Raw genomic sequence first — 21,447 nt, 5'->3', positions numbered from 1 at the left:
TCGATCAAGTTGTTGCCATGTCACCAAATAATGGTACGTACGGTTTTGTTTAATGATATCCGCTAGATCATCCCAAAAAAGTCAATCTTCTTCTTCCTGGAAATTTTAGGGATCCTCCTATCCTGTGATATTTTGTCCAGAATTTGTCCGACCACATTGCTCAAGACTTTGTCCAGAAAACCTGATGCTTTTAAATGTATTTGTCTCTCCATAATTTATAACTTAGTGGATAGGCGACATCAAATGGAGGGAAAAACCATTTTAGTTAAACAAATACGTTAGCGGCTATTATTAAGTGTGTGTAGTTTTTCGACCGATTGGAAAAAAATGTTAAAATTTTTTAAGAAGGTAAGAAAGAGCGCCTCTTTTTACAGAAGTTAATCGAAAATTGTAATCGTTAAACGTAAGAAATGTGTCTCACGGAGTGTTTGTAAGAAATTGTTTAGCATGTTTCAGTTAAATACACGGTGGTGGTCTTGTTTGGCCTTTTCCTGGTTATCTTTGCCTTTTATACTTCATTAAACAATGACATCGACAATAAGATGCAAAATCAGAAATACTCAACGGAGGTCCTTCATATCACATCTAGACGGTAAGCAATTCTCGCCATACAATTTTATATTGTAGCCAGACCCAATATTGCACTGAGTTTTTTCTCCAGCAGCAGTGGTTGTTTGCTTAACGATAATGAGATTAAGTCCGGGGTGGCTTTCTCATAGAGTAATTTCGGATAAGTTACACCGTCTGTTCGTCACGCTATTTTATTTTCAGCCGGATAGGTTCGTGCAACTTCTTAGTCTACTATCCATCCTAATCTTACTCTTATATCTCCTAGTCTAAATAGATCAAGTCAATACTCATTTTGATTTGGTTCCACCCATCCGGGTTTTTTTTTTAACAGTTTTAAGTTTGTTCTTGTCAAGGATGGATGGAGAATTTTTTTTTATTTCTTCTCGGAGTAGATTCGTTTGAATCGGTGAAAAAGTGAAGAGAGAAGAGAAACAGTTGCTCCTGTTGTGGAGTAGTTGTCTTGATAGAGAGAGAAGGAGTACAGTTGCTCGTATTGTAAGAGAAAGTTTCGCGTATCGTGATTGAGTTGAGGGGTTGGATCTATGTTGCAGAATTAATTGATGAACTTTCGATTTCGTTAAAAAGAGCGAGACCACGTGCATTTTCAATTATTCATCGAATAGTGAGATAGGATTTGAGTTCTCCGTGTGAAGCGCCAAGTGACCAGGATTCGTATGATTGATTTCAATATTGTTTGATCATCGTTCTTGTTCAATGGGTACCTTTGGTGCGATATTGGCTCCATACTTTAATTCATGTGAGAGTTGTGACTACGGTAACCCATCAATAGATTTGCCATTCCAGAGTTCGAATGTCCCCGAGTTTCATATCCCATTGCTGCTCGATCATTTTGCCCTGAGAAATCTTTTCACATAATTAATTTTTTTCTGCACCTTGTTAGTGATTTCAATTTTAGTATGATCTTTGTTCAATGTTTTCGCAAAACCGTTTTTATTGATTTTTTTTGAAGAGTTGCTCACGCTAGAGCTCATCTTATCCAAGGTATAGGGTGAGGCCAGAGTAGCGTGTACTTTTTCATCTCTTTAAGCAGAATCTCTTTTAGTGTTTAAATTTTTGTTCATTTTGTCAGGTATTTTTCTCTTTTGTTCTTTGGTTGTGTCCTTTTTTCAAAAATGGATTGTTTTGATTTGTGTGGTTCTTCTAGTGTTCTTGTGTTTCATGTGGTTTTAATAAAACTTAAAAACGAATTTCGAAAGATTAATTTATCCAGTTTTAATCTGGGTTTAATCTGGTTTGAGTAATTGTGAGACTCTTTCATACATGCGGAAAGCTGGGTTAGTTAGTTTAAGCGTAGTTATAATTCCTTCCAACCGGGTTAAGTTAAAGTTTTAAAACACGTGAAAGTAAGTTAGCGGCGTTATCAGTTAGTTTGTCAAATTGGAAAATCATTTCTAAAACAATTCTACAGTGGCAAGTTACTCAATTTGTTGGGAAATAATGCGTGAATAAGGGAGAGTGGAATAAGAAAAGCTATTTTCACAATTTGAGCACATAAAATTTTAGTGCAATTAATTTATCACTCATTATTAGTTTACTAATCGTATGGGGAATTTACAGCATTGTGAGCAATTTATTGCTAATTATTAAAACGATTTTGCTTGAAAAATTCAATAGGATTGGATTTGGAAAAAAAATTCGAGTGTGGAAGTTGTTTTTAATTACATTTTCACTGCGTAGAAGTTATCAAAAAAATTCTATTGCGCGGATGATGTTAACTTCATCAGAGGTTGCGTAAAAATCTTGGCTAATGAATTGAATTAAATTTTACATCTTGCGGGATAAACTTTAAATTGAACTTGCGGGATAAAATGGGGCAGGAGTCTTCATGAGAGGAGGAACAAGATATACATTTGTCTAACGGGATCATAATTACGGAGGATGCCGTAGAGGTTCGTTGATTTGATACAATAAGTGAAGTTAAGGAAATCTGGTGATGTGTAATTAGAGTTAGTTAACTTGAAAGGGTGGTGAGGATTGCAGGATGGTGAACTGTGAAGGAATTGTCTTCGGATAAACATTTTTTGTAAATGGGAGTCTGTTTGAGTTTAGTTCTCAACATAACTTCGTGAGAACGATAAGTATCTCGTTCATTTGGTGATAGGACGCTGAATGTCACAGCAAATTGCTGAAGCTTACTAAAATACGTTTCGTAAGCTTTTGTGTTCTTTTATGCATAAACTTTGATAGATCAAAGTTTTTGTTAGTACTGTTAAGGTAAAAGATGTATTCGGTTTTGATGGAAAAATTTTCTGTTAGTTGTGTTAGAATGTGATGTTTTATATTTGATTTCGAGTACATGTCTATGGATTGTCTATGGAGCTCTTTCGCGGATGATTTTGGGTGACAGATTTTTTAAAAACTGCTTTAAAGTAGGATATGGTGTGAGAAGATTATTATATTTGTCTTCGTGTGGGTTGAATTGTACTATATTTTGGCTATTTTGCTGATCCACATGGAACAGCTGTATCCCAAAAACATGTTCGATGTGATAATGTGACTACGAAGTGTGTTTTATTTTTTTTTAAATATAGGTATTCTTTAGTAGCATCTCTTGTCTTTAAATACATAGAATGGTGAGACTTGAAGGCAAGTGTAAAACCAGAGAAAGTTTTCTTCATAATCAATGAAATTAGAAAGGTTCCTTGATAGAAGGTATCCTGCATAAGTACTGCTAGTGCGAGAGATTGCAATATTTCAGTTCATTCTAATTCACACAAATGATGTAGTGTTTCGAGTTCTGAGAGCAAAATTTCTTGAAAAATTCTGCTAAGTCTGTTTTTAAGCTTCAAATCTAGACAAATGTCATAATGAATTGCATCAAAATATGTGTTAATCATGAGTGATAGTTCTTATAGGCGAGTACACCATGGTTTTCGTGGAGAACTTTTCCTCCAGTGTTGCCGTTTTTTTGTAAAATGTTACCGGGATGTAAGATGTTTCATGTTCTTAATTTCGGTTTGTGGCGGCAATGTCTTTTTTTATTTACTGTTTGCATATCAAAATCTTTTGTTTTGTATTCGACAAGTGTTTCTGAGTATTGGGTGCAAAAAATTTGCTTTGGTTATTTGGATGCTAATTCTGTTTCAGGGTAATTTTGAAAACGTGCTTATTTATTTTCGATTCCCGGTACATTTTTATATTGATTTGGGTTTGATCTTTTTCGATCAGAACTTGGTATCGAAAGATATGAGTTCTATGAACTTTTTTTGCGAATTTTTATTATTCTGACGTGAGTTTTAGCAAGTTGGAATGTGAAACATGTGACTTAAGAAAATCAAACTTTTGATGCCTATTTGAGTGTTGTGGGAAGTAAAAATCCTTGTTCATTTTTAGAAATTAAGCAAACTCCCTTATATAAAATAGTGTCATCTCTTAAATGAGTTGTTAATTGCACTTTTTCTAGTTCAATTTTCCAATCGAAAAACGTTATTTCTCGATATCTTGAATCTTCAGTGTCTGCTGTACAATTTGACGGGTTTTTTATTCCAATCTGATGTCTCCAGTCTTTATCGTGGATGTCAGTTATTGTAAGTTAAACGTCCGTTTACACAATGATAAGGAAACTTTTCTCATCAGTTGAATATGGCCTCGGTGTTGTTCAAGTTGAGCTTGGTCTGCGAAAAACGTGAAACTTGACTATTTTCTATTGTTTTCTTTAGTAGTGACTATTTTTAGACGTTTCATTTCATTTTTGCATTTTTTGGGGCCATGTGTAATAATCGTTTTATTGTACTTTGATAGAATGATTATTGATCGATTCTGTATTTGTTTCTTTTTGAAACTTGGGAACAAGGTACTTCCTTTTCAAAAAATTTTCCTGTGACTTTATAAACCGTTAGAGTTGTAGCGCGGGTGTTGAGTAAAGCATTGCGGTTACAGTTGTCAAATTCGATTTCTTGTGGCTCAGATGCACTTTGTGTGACCTGGTTAGTTGTGTTTTTTAAAAATTTTTTGTTGGTGATCTTCACAATCATAATGAGTTACGAGGAGATCTTATGTTTCTGATCGGAAGGAGGAGTTTTGATGATTTGTTGGTTCAAGTAAGAAAGAAAAAAACATACTTGATAAAAAGGTACAAATATACTTAAATGTGATAGTCTTGAAAGGGGGATTGTAGAAGGTTATAAAACCCATTGTTTTCTTTATGTATCTATCCTATTTATAAATTAAATAATTCTGTGCTTTTAAACGGAATGAGGAATGATTGAACTGTTATATCTGGTTGTGACTGTAGCAAAGGGTGATGTACAAATTTTTTTAATTTTACAGTTATTTGAAGTTTAAGAACTAAAAGTTGAGGTCATAGTATTTAAATATTATGCTCTTGAATGTCTTTGTGTATATCGTGTCTATTTTGTAGTCTATTCAAGACCCAATTATGGATGCAATTACTATTGAGGTGTTGTCCAATTAATGGTGGTGATTGTACAAAAAAATTCCAACCTAAGCAGAGGGGTTTACCTGTCTTTTGTAATTCTTGATATCGATCGCTTAATTGATATGGAAAATTTGTTGGAAAACTATTATATGGCGTTATACGTGTTACCGAAGGTGTTGATGGAAGAGATAGTGTTTCTGATATTGACAAGGATGTCTCTGTGGACATTTCAATTGGTTTATTTACAAGGTTCCGTTAGCATCGAGAAAATAACTGGGTCATCCAAAGTGGGAGTCTATGGGTTGACGTGGGGTGGTTAAAATGATTTTCGCGAATTTTTTTGGAAATAAGTGTTGAACCTAAATAATCGGATAGAATATTTGGTGTAAGTTGTGGTGATGTTAAAATAAGTGGCGGAAGGGTACTTTGTATTGAGCTTTGGAAAAGATCTAGGGGATTGATGTTGAGGATGAGGGTATGTTGAATTGAACTCTTGGTGTTGTTAGGTTTCTATTGCGTCTTGGATGAATTTTTTGTCTGTCTATTGTAGTTGATGTTTTTTGGTTTTGGCTTTGGTGTCCTGTTGGGATTTTGTTGTTTTGAGTGGAAGATAATATATAATAGCTCATAATATGGTTCACTTAGGGGTGCGTAAGGATGGGCGGGTGTTATTGGTTCTGACGGTGAAGCGTGTCTTTCTTCAGAGGTGTAAGGATTTTCTATGTAAGATATACGAGTAGATAATTGAGGTTGGTTAGTTTGACTAGATGTAGGTGTTGACTGGGGTCCTGGGATGAGATGGTAGGTGGCAAAATTTTTATCGGGATTGTGTTCGCAATTTTGATATTAACCTATGGTTCTTTCGATGTTTTATTTAATTTTTTTTTCTTAGTAATATTCTTCCGCAAAAAGGATTATTAAAACAATTGCTGGTATAAAAGCGATTATTGCTCTTTTATACACATATAAAGCGTCAAGATGAGGGAAGCTATTAATGTTAGAAAATTTTAAAAAAGAATTACTATGTCTTTTTTTTAGCAAGTTTCGTATCATCTACAAAAAATTAATTAATAACTTACCTGATTAGGTGGTCGATAGTTTTGGAGAACAAAAAGCAGGTGTGAATGAGGGAAAATAAATTTTAAAGTTGATAATTGTAAATTGTAGAATATCGGTTAAGAAAAAAAAAACAAAGTGTTAAAATTACAGAAAAATTTGAAAGAAGTTGTGAAATAATGGTCTTAAGATTTTGTAGAACTGAACGTCGAGTGAGCTTTCAAAGTAAGATTTGCTTTGTCGATGTCTTTATTTCATTTTTTCGAAGTTTTATCAAGTGAAGTCAAACTATTTAAAGATTTTTGACAAGTATCTTGGCTCATAAGAGTTTCTGGTGAAGGGAAGTCGGGGGGCTTAGGTATCAAGTTTCAGATGCTTGTTTTTATTTATTGGATAATCAGGGCTTTTTGGGAGGTAGGTTAGCTTTAGGCTAGATGATTGGGCTGACTTCTTCTTTGGGCTGTTTTAAGTTTTTGCTAATGGTAATTTTCTAATTAGAAGTTGAAACAATTTTTTTGATTTTTCTATTGGTTGATAAAAACGGGTTGTAACTTTTATATGGTAATTATTTATATTGTCAAATATAGGGGTATAGCTTATTTTTGACCTGGAAGTTTTAGAGTTGCAGTCTTAGGTCTAGTTCAAGTTGGACTTATATCGGCTTATGATGAAGATGGTGTTTGATAAAATGTATGATGAAATCAAGTGAATTGATTGGTTGGTCTTGAACAAGTAATTTCTGATAAGTAGTAATACAGAAAACTGGAGCAATTTGTTCAAAATACAATGAAAATGGTTCAGATATTTATATGTAGAATGTTTTTAGGGGTAACGGTATTGGTAGTTTTATTGAATCAGAGTGTTGTTGGAATTCTACTTTCTTTAATAGTTCAGATTGGGTGATAAAATTTTTGTAGTCTTTTCTTGGTTGATTTCTGAGACAAAATTACAGACGTTGTTGTGGTTTTTCTTTAATTTCTGGTAGTAAAAAGAGTTTTTTTTGGTATGTTTTGTGGATTATATAGGGATAAAGTTGTAAATTAATTGAATTTCTAGGTAATTTTTTTTGTTTTGTCTTTTGTTGTTTCAACAATGTGTAATCCTGTAAAGGAAAATATAAGTGTTAGTTCACGAAAAGCGTATTTTTTCGGGTAATATGGTAAAAAGTTGTCTCTGTGTTGTTTTACTTCCTTTTGTTAGAATCAGTTAATTTATATGTAACGTCTGTGGGTTTTTCTATAATTTGGTATGGTCCTTTACGGATAGGTTGTAACTTTTTTGAGATTTCTCCTTGTATTGAATTTTTTGGAATTACTACAAATCTTGCTATTTTAAAATCTGATGCTGGTGTAAAGCTGTAAAGCGTGAATTTATATGAGATTGAATATTTTGTCTTTGTAAAAAATTCTCCGCAATTTTCCGAGAACTTTCGTTGTGTTTTTTATCTTTGTTTAAAACCCATTCTGTGTGGGTGCCACAAACTTATTTCAAAATTTGTGGATGATGAAAATGAGCTTCATTATGGTTGTGAAGTGGTAATTTAGAAAAAACTGAATCTTTTGTCGGTTGGCAATGTCCATGTGCATTTTTGGAGGAGTTTGCTGAGAACGTTATGGGTTTTCGTGGTTTTTGGTTGAAAACATTTTCATACGGTGATAGTTTGAATGTTGTGATATGAGAATTATATGCTAGTGGGAATAATTTTATGACTGTTGACCATTCGGTGTATTTTTTTTTGTTTTCGTTCATGATTTAGTGTTTAATGGATTTGTGGTAAATGTTATAAAGATGATATAATTTAATGATTTTGTTATTCGTGAATTCTGTTCCATTAACTATGACAAGAAGTTCGGGTAGTCTCATTTTTGCTTTTCAGTGTTCACAGATTTTGGTACATGCATAATTATCATTACAATGAGGCACAGGCTACAATATGTTTAAATGCGGCTACAATTACCATTATATATGAGTTTCCTTCTGAGGAGGGAAATATATGTCCTTTTGTGTCGAATGAGATTCTATGGTTGAAATACAAACTTTGTCTTTTATAATTCCGTTTTTCTGCAAATGTTTCTCATGTGGGAAAGGTTTATTTAATTGACATATTATACAGTCGTTACAGAGTACTTGGTGCATTTAGAAAATAAAAGTTTTGCGTGAAATTTGAATATGATTTTTTTCTGATCCTGTATTTTTTTTGTATTAAGGAAGTGCGATATATGGAATGCTTTTTAATAAAATTAATGAAAAACAGGGTACTTTCATATCTGGGTGATGATATTCTAATATATCAGTGTTTTCGTTTTTTTTGTGGTATTGTTAAATTTTCGGAAATGTCGGAGTAATGTCTTGTTTCATAAATTTGTAATTTTGATTTTGGCGGGTTTTGTTTTGTATTTATGCCAAATTTTCATTTGTCTGATGACATTGTCAAAATTTTGATTGTTTTTGGGTAAATCATTGCTAAGTTTACTGTACATGATAAGAAGATATTTTTAAATTATTGACTTGATAGAGTTATGTTGTCCAAAGGGTCTTGTAAATCAAATTCTTTATTTAATTTATATTTTTGACTTGTTTCTAATGCTCCTGCCAAACTTATTGTATCGATAAGGTCTTCCATTTCTAATAATCGAAAAGAGTAATTGCGTTGTGGTTTTTGTTGATGGGATTTCAGTTGTGTGTTGTTTTTTATCCACGATGAAAAAGTATACGTTTGAATGCGCCTTTTTCTAGTAAATAATTCATATTGATTATTTTGGCAAGTTAAGTAGAGTGGAAATTGTTCTAGCGTATTTATTTATTTAGCATCGGAGTCAATTGTGACTGCATATACACATTGTAATTGTTGTAATCTTTCGTCTTTAGCGAGAAAAATTTTTATTTTGTGTTGTATTTCTACGGTTGTTTTTCGTGTAAATAGCTCCGGCGGTGTATTCGACCTGGTGTGTCGGTTAGAGCAAGGTTTTTACCTGCTGCCGAAATTTTCAGAAGGTTTGCAAACTCTATTAAACTTAATTGAAATCTATATACTCTATAGTTAAGATTAGAATTTTATCTAAAGAGAAACATTATGGGTTTATGGTCTGTAAACAAAACTGTTGGATGTTTTGATCCAAGGATCAAAAATTCATATTCTGTTAGTGTATTCATTATAGCTGTACACCCTCTCATGAGTGTAGAGAGTCTCAACTCTGCTTGTGTAAAAACTCTTGAGTTTGCTGATAATAAGATCATTTGGTTGGTGCGTTGATATGATTGTAAAAGAGCTGTGCAAATTTACAAATTAGAGGCGTTGCACATAGTATACAAAAAATATTTTGGGTTGGGAATGCTGTCTTAGACTTGTTCATCAGAATATTTTTTTGTCAAAATGTTCTGGCTCTTCAAAGTTGTTTTGTTGTCTAAGACTGTTATAAAATGGTCGAGATATAATTGCATTTATATACATATTTGACTAAAAAACTTAAAATTCCAAGGCATTCATGAGTTTTTTTTTGGTTTGATGGTAGTTGAAGTTTTAAAACTGCAACGATTTTTTTGTTTTTGTGGTTTCTTCTGTGGTTCTTTCAATAAGGAGTGTTTTTGTGATTCCTTCAATAATTTGTCCGAAAAGTTTCAAACGAGTAAAGAAAAAATGTGATTTGTCTGGGACTGCTTTCATGTTTTCTTTTAATAAAACTTATGATATCTAGAACTTGGAACGTTAGTTGATTTGTTTTTGGTTGTATGAAAACATCGTCTCTCCTAAATTTGTGATGACATTTGTACCTAAACTGAGTGTTCCGATTTTTTTTTACTCATAGAGGCAAAAAAGCTGCTGGTCCTATGGATAAACCATAAAATATTCTATTCAATTCGTATTGTTGGTTTTCAATAACCAATTGTGTTAAGCGGCGTGATTGTTCAACTAGTGGCAATTGATTGTATGCACTATTCATATATGCTGTGGTATTGAAATGTCCAAATATTTTTGCGAGTACCTCCTGTATTGATTCTCTGGACCAGTCGCATTTTGATTTGTCAATTAAGGAGTTTAGATATTGCGCTTCTTAAATAATTTTAGGAGATTCGCCTGTTGTGAAATAATTTCTGGGTTGATAAAAGTGTTTCCTTTAGGTTGTTATTCTTTATTAACTGGTGAAAGTATTTCCTTTCTTCGAGGATGTCTACAAGTCTGTTTAATTTGTGTTCTAGATGTATTGGAACATCGCTTGCGGATTGTTTCTAGAAAACTGTGTCGGGCTTAAGTGGAAGATGTAATGAGGAATGTGTTTTGTCGACATCAAATTTCTTTTGCTGCATACACCAGGGCCTGTTTTAATAGTCAAATTACTAATTGTTCAATTTCTTGTTGATTAATTTGAGAATGTTGGAAATTATAACTTGTTAAAAGTTGTTGTTGTTCAGTTGTTGATTTTGAAAGTTGAAATGTATTTGTAAAAACAAAGATTTTTGTAAGACAACCTGGGTTTAGTTTCGAATCGTTCGTGACCTTATCAATAGATAATTCTTCCTTAGAATTTGTTGTTTAGCAAATGTCTAGTAATTTTAAAATATCAACTCTGAATGCTTTTTCTTGTTGAGGATGTAGTGTTGCGCTTGTTTCGCAATACCCTAGAAATCCTAAAGAAGTGTCATTTTGTGTGGCGCATTGATGTATTCATGAAGTGCTATTGTGTCTATATTTGTGTTTTTTGCATTTTTCATAGATGATATTGTTACTCTGAATTCAAGGTCAGACATGTATAATTGTTGATGTACTTTTACTATTATTATATTAATGAACCTGGTTAATAGAAAATCATATGCATGTTTAACCTTTTAAAAAAAGTAGGAAATGTATTTTTTGTTCTGGTGTATTTTTCTCTAATTTGCAATTTAGAATTTTAACTGTTGGGAAAAATTTCGTTATGAATGGTATTCCAACTGTATTGTGTTTAATATTGGTTATATGGAAGATTTGCTCAAAATATTTCATTAAAAGTTTTTTTTCCATTGTTCGCGTTGATTTAAGGGATAATTAAATCTTTACATAGTTTGTTAAACGTGTGCCTTGTGCTGTGGCTAGTTTATTTGAGGTTTTAGAAAATGGGAATTTTCGATGGAGTGCATGGATGTATTTCGATGTAGGAATTTTAATATTATTTGATTCTGCTTCTGTGTGATTTTCCAAAATTTTTCTCTAGGTGAAAGTATTTTGGTTGTTGTGTGTTGATATATAGTATTCATATTTGTGTAATTTTTGATTATATGAGGTGTGTAATTTATGTTGTCTGCTTGAAGATTTTTGATTTGTGGAAGTTTGAATTAGGATTGTGATTCTGATTACATTTCAAATCAATTTCAACTTCGTATTCTTTTTTTTATTTTAACATGTCATAAAGTATTGTGATTTTGGTTTCGCTTTCATCATCTTTGCTTTCACTGTGTATATGTTTTAGTTGATTTTCCGAATTTGAGGTAGATTGTATTTGGTTGATTTGTCGTTGATGCTGATGTGTACTTTTTCTATAGTTGTTTTTGTCAATTTTGATGTTGTGAATTATTGCGATATAGTGATTGCCAATAAATTCTTGATCTATTTTGATAACTATTGTTCCTATTTCTAGAGTTATCACGCGATCAATTGCTGTAATTATTATTGAATGGTCTGTTGTCAGAAGAGTTTTTGATCGTTTATTGGAGTAGTTTCTGTTACGATTGTTTGAGTAATTGCGATTGCTGCTGTATGAAGAGTTTCAAGACCAATCGTTGAATAATATCTATTTCGAGATTTTGAGTATGAATGAGTTTTATTATAATTTGAATCGTTTCTTCTACTAGAGACCGATCTGGAATACTGATTCTGTTCCTACACTGATTATTCTGACTATTTGATCTAGTGTATCTGTTTTGTGATTAATAGTGTGAATTTCGTCTATATGGTGATCTTTCACGAAAGTTACTAGAATGTGGAGATTGTGATCTGCTATTTTTATAGCTTGTTGGAACTGTTTTTTCTGAACTATTGTTCCTTGAAATGTTCTTGTTTAGAATATATTGGTCTTTTTTCACATATTGGTAAAAGGATTTAGTTGGTTCTCAATATTTTGGTGGTCTATTTGATTTATCTTGTCGTTTTTGTCTTCATTCAGCAATACTGTGTCTGTATCTGCGGCAATAGTTACACCATTTTTTGAATAAAGGTCTCCTATGAATTTGGGTGCTTTTCATATATGTTCAAAATTTAGGTGATAAATCATTATCGTAGTCTGGGATCATGGTAATGTGTGAAGTTGTTGTTTGGATATTTTTACCTATTGCAATTTCAAACTTTCTGTTTCTTCAAATTTCATTGTGATATCAGCTTAATCTAATTTGTGTAGAAGTTTGCAGAAATCTCTATCTGGTTCTCGGATTGATCATGTATGTGATGCTCTCTTTTTTTGGTATTTTTCTTAACTGTGGTGTTAAGGTCATCATTAGAATTTCTGTCAGTTAAGTGTTTTTGTAGTCGTGTGTGTTTAGGGAATAAGCATATTGTACCAGAGTTTCTATTATAACAGCGAGTTGTTTTATATTTTCGTGCGGGAATCTGCAAAATTATTACATAGAGCTCTTTGAAGCTTTTTGTTTCTTTCAGAATGAAACAATTTTGAGAATTCTTGAGTAAACCGTTTCCGATCGGATTTAATCTCTATAGGTAAAACTGAAAACCAGTTTTCACTGCTCCGTCAAGAGAAATTTATATTAGTGCTGTGCGTGTACGAATCTAATTTTGGTGAAGTGGTCTTTTGAGGGGTTCTGGGCCTATAATTAGGATTACTTTAGCTTTGACAGCGTTTAAAAATTCTTCTACTGAATTTTGAGGATCGGTTTTTGTAAACTCCACGAGTGGTTTATTAGATAAGTTAGATGATCCAACTCATAAGGTATGGATTCATTGTCATTTGAATTGATTCTGCTGTATTTCGTTTCTGTGTAAAATTTCTGAATTGATTTTTTGTTATTTCAAGTTGTTGTCAAAATTAGGGTAGTGAAATTTCATTTTTCATGGATTTGGTTGGGTAACCTTTATTATTCGTATATTATTGTGACTGCGTGTTACTAGTTAATTTCGCCAAATTTCGTTTTTGAGGGAATTTTTGTTGTGCTTGTCATAGTTGTTGAGGGTTTAGGTGAGGTTCAAAAATTTCTGTTTGAAAAAAATCATCTGGTTGATTTATATCTTTCTATTGACTTTTAATGTTGATTACTATAATACTGCTGTTGGTTTTGGTGAAACTAAGTTTCATTTTCCGAGTAATCTGATTGGCTTCTTGTAAAATGTTATATTTGAGTTGTTTTTGTTTTGCTGAAAAAATGGATAGTTTTCAAACGGTCTGTCTGATACTTTCTGTCGATAAAATTCACAGGTTGAGATATTGAGTTTTTGGTACCTATTCGAGATAATTATGTTTTTTAGATTGATTCTGTGTTTTATGAAGTGGTCTTGCTACTTTACTAACGTTGATATTATAGAAAATTTCAAAATTTTGGTTTGCAAAGTTAATACCGTTGGTGTACTTTGGTTTATTAGGTGGGAGTTTTTTATATATTGGTCTGTATGTTTGATCATCCACATGTGAGCATTCGGGAACGACTGATGGTTTGACAAATGAATGTTTGGATGTTAATTCCTTGGAAAGAATTGGATTTTTGTTTTTATTGTTGGATGTATAGCTTAGATACTTTGTTGTGTTGTTGTAGGTAATGTTTCAACTATTTCTTCATTTAGAAAGTGTGTTGGATGGGAATTGACTATCTTGCTGCGTTAGATTTTTAGTTCAGCTTGGAATTTCTTTTAAGTTTAAAATGTTGAATTTAAACTATTTTTGATTTTTCTATTACTGAATAATGTATTGTAATTTAATGGTTAATGGTGTTGTGTCAGCTGATAATGGAGTTAATCTCAAATAATCTTTATGTACGGAAATGGTTGCAATTGCTGCACTTGAGATATCATTTGGAATGTTGAAAAATAAAACATGAGACCAATCAGGGTCCCATTTATAATCTGTTTCATCTGCTAAAGTTATTTCATTGTTAGTTTGTGGTCTGAAATTTGTTCTTGCCTGTGAAATGAGATCTAGTTTGTGTTGAAAATAATCTATAACGAACTATGCTAGAAACTTTCGTAGGTCCAATTTTTTTATTTGTGCTATTTCGATGTCAGTAAGTGTTTCGTGAAAGGAGTAACTTTGCGTCTTACTATTGCGTGTCTAGGTGGAGATACATAAGTTGTCTCGTTTGGTTCTAATATTGAAATGTAACAATAAATGATAGAGAAAACATCATTTGTGAATACTGAGTTTGCTTAATGTGAGTTTTGATGCTAAATATATATTATATAATCTATAAAACTTCTCGAGAAATCTAACTCTATATCATCTGGTTGAATTCGGTGTAATGGTTGGTTTGATGATTTTGGTGATAGAAATTCAAAAGTGAACCTGCCGTAATTTGAAATGATATTACCTATGCCTGATAGATATTGATCTAAGACTTGTCTTCTGATTTTTAGCTCTTTTTGTTCACTTTTTGTTCAAAAATTTTGTTAACTTTGGCTATTTTCTTTTTGGAATAAACTTAGGATTAAATTGTGACAAAAAGTTTTTGTCCTCCTGATGGATCACTTGTTGGGTCAATAATAAAGGGTACAATAGAGTCATCATCAAGCTATCGTCCTACTGAATCATTTTTTGTTTGGGGTTACAGTTAACGTGTTGCTTTCAATTTTTTGTATTGGTTGATTACACTTGAATAGTCTTACTGGTTTGCGTTATTAGGAGTTTTTTGTTCTACACTTGCATTTTATGGATGATGCTGTTGTGGCTTCCGATTCGGCTATCCTTTGGTTATTTACTGGTTTGTTTATGTCGTGTATTGGGTATCAAAGGTTTTGAAGCTTTTGTATTGTAGCTTAATCAGATTCCGAAACTGCGTTTCGTGTTCTGGAGCATTTCAGTTTTTTTGTTTGTTTCTGTTTCGTGATTATTGCTTTCATTTTCGTTTGCCTTTTTGGTATATCCTATCTTTTGTTTATGCGGTATAATTACAAGATGGCATGTTTCTTCTCTGATTAAAAACTTATGGATATTTAATGTTTGTTCATCTCTCAAAAAATTTCTTGACGTAAGCGTTAGAAAGATGGGTGCAAAACCCAAGTGCTAGATTTCAATTCGCTAAATTGTTAAACCTTCGATTTTTGTGAGGTTATCCTAATCTTCGGGGGTAGATTGTTACGAACAGACAGGGGTTGGAGAGAGAGCATATCGATTCGTTAGAATGGTTTTTTACTTTCTCGAGTGGCTGAGTTACATTTAAGAAAAACTTAGTCTTATTTCATTGGGGTTCTGATTTGAGATCAAGGGTTGGAGAATAGTAAATCAAACCGCAAGGTTCAGGTATACTTAGAACACAAGTAGATCGTTGGATACCATTTAGTTTTTGTTTGTCTTAAGATGTATTTAAACTTGGGTCAATTAGGAGGAGGGGCTCATGTGAAGGACGAGTAACCGAAGTTCTTCACTGTTTATCCTAATTAAATTGGTAAATTCTTCAAAAAGTTTCAATTACTCCGGGGTCGTATTTAAAGGTGGGAAAATGAATCGAAGTTTAAGTTCCTTAGACACTATTTCTAAAAAAAAGGGGAAAACAAAATTGTTTAATTGATCCAAGAAAAGCCTCGATGATCGGATACTTAGAATGACAATAGTTTGAAAGTTTGAGATTAATTTAGAGTTTCAAAGATCTATGGATAGCCTTGATGATCTGATAAGAAGAAATGTGTAGGTTTTAATGAATTAAGGATAGGCCTTGACAAGGTTTTAAATAAGAGGTCGATGTTTTATGGGAAAGTTAGATTTTAAGTTTATATGAGGATAGTTTCCTTATTACTTATGCAGAATGTTTTAGATGAAGAGAAACAAAAACAGAAAATGAAAGTCCTGGAGAAGCAAGGAACTTTTTATAATTTTAATAAAAATAATTTAAATAAGACTACAAACTAATTATTTAATTGTATTTTTTGTTGAATGATATATAAAATTTGAAAACTATAAAAATTTCAACGTTACTGCAGATTTGAAAATTTTGAAATAGATGACTGATTTGAGTCGACTGGTTCATATATCATTATAATTTTTTTATCACAGAGAGATATATGGCTTTGGAACTAATCTTACTACTTTGTTTTTTGCAATTTATGTTAGTGAATGAAAATGTACTCCATTAATTTTTTTCAGAGAATTAATCGTTGCAGTCTCCTTTTTTGTTTCACGATGTAGAGGCTTGGTTTGTCGTTTGGATTGTGACCTGGTGTCAGCCTGATTGTTCATTTGAATCGATTAGACTTATTGATACGTGGAAATTAGCTAATTGAATTTTGAATTTTGTGTGGTGCTTTTGATCTTATTTCCAGTTTTTTTTCCAAATCTGAGTAAAAGAGGTCTGTTCGAGACTCTTTTTGGTCGCACCAGATCGGTTCAAGTCCGGGGTGGCTTCCTCATAGAGTAACTTCAGAAAAGTACACCGTCTGTTCGTCACGCTGGTCATTTCATTGTCGGCCGGATAGATTCGTGCAACTTCTTAGTCTAATACCAATTCTAATCGCACTCTTATATCTCCTAGTCTCATTAGATCTAGTGTATACTGGTATTATTGCGAGGTGTAGAATCAAGAACTGTTCTTAGGAAGAGCAACTGGCTGCTAGGTTAAACTTATTCTGTTCTGGCATTAACTATAGATAGTTTCAGCCTCACAGTTTATAGTAAGTTTTAGTCATGGATTGGTTAGTTCTAAGTATTTTCGAGAGATAGTTATCAAGAATATATTATTCTATAAAAATATTTGTTTTGATCTGGTTCCAGTAATGTTGTGTCGCTTTTACTGCTAAGTGTTCAATGACCTGTAAAAATTTGGTTCAAATTAACGTCTCCTTCAAATCTTTTTAGGGGGAGGATGCTAACTTGATTCTTCGTCGGAACTTTTGTCAATTCAGAATCGAGCTTTTTACAGCAGATTGAAAATTTATTCTACTCAATTATTCAAATGAGACAAAGAGTTTAAAAAAATTGGGTTATTTTATGGCTCGAAGAATTTTTCGCTCCCCTCTCGTAAAAATTTTGAAAGCCAAATGAAAATTTCACATAACCAAAACATGTATTTGTTTCAATAAAAGACATGGCTACAAGAAACGTACAAGAGGCTCAGGAAAGCTACAAATCAAAACCCATTCGTAGGAAACCAGAGAGAATCGAATCCCACTTTCATTGAGACACTGCGTGTTCTAACCCCGATCTGATCTACTTAACAACCCCCATAGTATCTACTGCCCCTGTAGAAAACTGCTCCTATCTATCGCCCGCCCACTAGAGCAGTAAAAAACAGTAAAACACTAGTGCATTCTTTTCGAAAGTTTAACTTCGCTGAATTGCAAAATCTGTCAAAACTTGCTACTACTTTGTTTTTTTTGCAATATAGGGTTCTTAGAATGAAATGAGCAGATACAAGGAGGTGAGAATTGGTTCGAGCTCATGATTTCAGTCAATCTTTTTTTACCTTCCGAGATGTTATTATAACTTAAGTGTGTCTCCCCAAAGCTCCGAATATTAACCCGGGTTGACCAAAATGTGCAACCATACGTCGCACCATGCATGGTTCCATGGAAGCCATGAAAGCCGACGTATTTTTATGTTAAAATAACAGATTTTCCATGCATGACATGACGTATGATTCCACATTTTTTAAAGTATGGGGGACTTCAAATTAGACAATATTGATACTTTTACTAGGGCTGTTGATAATTTATTTGTCACCATGGAAGCTTGCAATGTATGGTTACTGTGGTATCATGCATGGCGCGACGTATGGTTACTATGGTACCATGCATGGCGCGACGTATGGATACCATGGAAACATATATGGCGCTACATATGATTAACAAAGAACCCTGTTTGGCGCGACATAGAAACTGACTAATCAAATAAATTCAATATTCTCGTGGGCATCCAAAAAGTGCTCTGAACGACCTCAAGGAAGTTGGCAGTAAAAAATCTTTTTCCGCCGTTCAGAGCAAAGTTTTGGTTCCCAAGCAAAGCACATTTTTATCCGATATAGAAAACTTAACCCGATGACGCCGGAAAACATACCTGGTGATGGCTGAATAACTTTCATAAAACTGTCAAAAGCAAAACAAGCATTTCAGAAATATGAAAGATTATTAACACATAAAATAAAATAATTACCATCAACAAAAACAATTCAACAGAGGCAAAGCAGAGCTTCACATCACTTGCGATACAACAAAATCGTCGCAAACTAGAAAATAGATTCTGAAAAAAAATACAAGAAAAAGTCAACAGAAAACTTTTTTATGTTTTTGATTCCAAAAAGGCGCTAAAATACTCAAAAAATTTAGGTTGACCAAAAGAAAACTAAATTGTTTGAGAAGCACTAACCAGCAGTACTTAAAACAAAATCAAGATACAATTTTAAGCTAATTGTTAAGTGAGTGAATTGTTCTGTTACTTGTTACCTAAATGTGTATCAAGGCACTTTTAATTTTTATGACGGCGTTCTATTGTAACGAAAACATTTTCGATTCATAAACCAGCGAAAAAAATTATATCTTTATTTCTGTAACTACTCTAACCAAACGGAAGGTGGAGAAACATGACATAATTCAGATCTAACTACTAAGTTTTTTGAATTTAATATCTAAAAATTTGTGTTTCACAACAAAAAGACAAAGTACTACAGGTTTTGACTCGTTTGCTTGTTTTTAATTGGTTTCTTGTGTAAAAATTTATTTTCATTGTTGTTTTTTCTAAAAACTCTAACTTTAGACCTTTGATTTGAAAGTCAGAACAAATTTTGTTCTGAGGTTTGATCTTGTGCGCTTCAAGGTATCTGATAAAGTTATAGAAAAAAATTTCAAATTGAAGAAAAATAAAAAAACCTTCAGAGTTTCTTTTTTAAGCAAAATTCACCTCAAAAGCGACTGTTTTTAACAAAATATTGAATCTCAGTGTAAACGCTAAAAAATATAAAGTAAATAAAATCAATAGACCGGCAGAAGATGTTAAATTTGGTTTTATATATATAAAAAAACTTTTTTCGATGTTAGAACTGTTTTAAACTTTTAATTGTTTTACTATTGAAAAATTATCCTAATTTAAAACTATGTTGTGATAATCAGAAACGGTCTGTTGAAGCAAAATTTTGTTTTTAATCCTGTTCCATGATGTGCCCAAAAAATTGTTCCGAAATGAAAAATTTTTCTAAAAAAAACAATCAAAAAATTTTTTTTTCACTTTTCTTCACACGTTTTTTGTCCAAAAGTATTTTCTCAGCTTACTTGTCAATATTTGAAACTGCAATCAAACCCCAAAATTAAACAACAAAATTTGGTGTTGGTTGTGATATCGCATGCTCAATTAAAGTTGTTTTTGTATGGAAACATCATTTCCATAAATAGCACCATATAGGGTGCGACGTCTAGTTTGCATGGTGGAAAAAAGTTAAAATCTAATAAAAGTGTATTTTGCACTACAGATACTTTTTCTCAGTCATTTTTGTCAATTAACCACTATTTTTACGGTTTTCTGGAGAAAAAAAAATATGGTGAAAAATCTCTTCCATACGTAGCACCATATATGTTGCGACGTATGATTTGTATGGTGAAAACTTTTGATATTTTACCAACAGCTTGCATAATGATGAGAAACCGTTTCAATACTAATCTACTCCGTTAAAAAGCTATTTTGATGTTTTTCGAAACCAACGTATGTGCTACGCATGACTAGTCATTTTCCATACTAATCATGCATGGATGTGCATGGTTGCGCATTATCTTCTATGGTGGGCAGCCCGGGAAAATTCACCGATTTTTTTTGCTCTGTAGATATATTTTGCTTTGATTTTTTTAAATTTTAAATTTTAATTTTCCTGAATAATCTTTAAGTTTCTTTAGATTGCACACTTTCAACTTCTTTGCGCCTGATCTCACTGACGCAAAAATTTCCACGGCTGAACACATGAGCCAAGTAGATTGCTCGGCTATAATAAAAGAGCCAAACTTCTGCGTCGGAAACCCCTTCTTCTGTAAAAGAGCTGAATGGTATAAGAAGAAAGGCAAGCCAAACGACGGCTTTCTTTGTACGCTGTTTACTGGATCGGACAAGTGTGCCGTGCATCAGTATGCGGACTGGTACGATTGGTTGTTTAGCGACCTGCGACAGGTGCCAATGAGTGTCCTTGAAATAGGAATCGGTTGGGCCAGCCCAAACTTCGGTTTTTTAGGCACCAAAAGAGACTGGGTTTTCGGCACTTCTCAACGAGGCTGGAGAGATTATTTTTCCAACTCGCAGGTTTACGCTGCGGACGTCCATAATGAATTGTTGTTCGAAGACGAGCGAATCAAAAGTTTTTGGGTCGATATTTTGAACAAAAACACGCTCAAAGCAATGAAAAACAAAATTGGTACGCAGCTTGACATTCTAATTGACGACTCGCTTCACACTTTAGAAGGCCAGGAATCATTGATATCTGTGGCCTAGGATTGGGTAAAACCGGGTGGGTTCTACATAGTCGAAGACGTGAAAGCTAAAACAATCTGCTCGGATTCTCTACCTTCGCTTCTGAAGCGAGGCATCAACGACTTCGCTTTTGTTCAGACGGAACCTGAAATGACAGATAGTGTGTTGCAAATCATCAGAATACCGTATACCATCAATGAAGCAAGCTAAAGTAACAAGTTGTCGGCAGCTCTGCTCATTGTGAAACTGGGTAAAAATTGAACTAATAGCTAGCCTGCTAATAAGTTTTGACAACAAATAATTAACTGCTATCAAGTGATTCATTACCTGATTTAATTATTCATGTCATCAACTTTTTTGTCACCATGTCAGTGAAAGTTGTTATAGTGTTATTTTGATTATATTTTATGTTTATATGATTCTGTACATATTTTGTCAAGTGATAAGAGAAATAAAGGTTGTCGTATCCAATCAGAATACCTTTTTTGGGAAATCAAGTCGCCAAAATATGTTAAAGTATACACAAAAGAATTTGCAAAAAAATGACCACAGGTTGTCTGCTCTAAAAATAAAAAAATTTTCCGATATAAATAACAAAAGAAAAACAAATAATAAAAGTAGCATTTCCACAAGGAAGTTCAAATGCTTTTCAATTGCCAGTTTTCCCATAATCATCAAATTTAATCCAAAATTTTGTCAAGAAACCACTGAGATCTGATTGGTGAAAATTTTTCTCAAAAATTCTAGATTTTTCGAAGGAATTTTCGTAGGCGATGACGTCGGTACCATAAAAAGAAGTTTGCGTGGGATGTGACGTCTGTTCGGTTCAAAGAATGACGTCATGAACATAAAACGATAATT

At 32.9% G+C, this 21,447-nt stretch overlaps 2 protein-coding genes and 1 long non-coding RNA gene across 3 annotated transcripts in view; 2 read left to right on the top strand and 1 right to left on the bottom strand.

The window, feature by feature from the left end:
* LOC134855231 (uncharacterized) lies at positions 1-20,934 on the top strand. The gene is made up of 3 exons (XR_010164462.1): positions 1-33; positions 457-592; positions 20,022-20,934. It is a non-coding gene; the product is annotated as an uncharacterized LOC134855231 (long non-coding RNA).
* The window catches only part of LOC134839461 (uncharacterized), a 595,847-nt gene that overhangs the window by 179,387 nt on the left and 395,013 nt on the right, over positions 1-21,447 (bottom strand). The gene's annotated exons all lie outside the window — the stretch shown is intronic.
* LOC134839386 (cilia- and flagella-associated protein 221-like) overlaps positions 1-21,447 on the top strand; it is a 475,835-nt gene that overhangs the window by 328,576 nt on the left and 125,812 nt on the right. The window lies entirely within an intron of this gene.

Source organism: Symsagittifera roscoffensis, chromosome 1, assembly GCF_963678635.1.
Source record: "Symsagittifera roscoffensis chromosome 1, txSymRosc1.1, whole genome shotgun sequence".
NCBI classification, from domain to species: Eukaryota; Metazoa; Xenacoelomorpha; order Acoela; family Convolutidae; genus Symsagittifera; species Symsagittifera roscoffensis.
The sequence above is the reverse complement of the archived record's forward strand: the minus strand, read 5'-3'. Positions and strand labels throughout refer to the sequence as shown.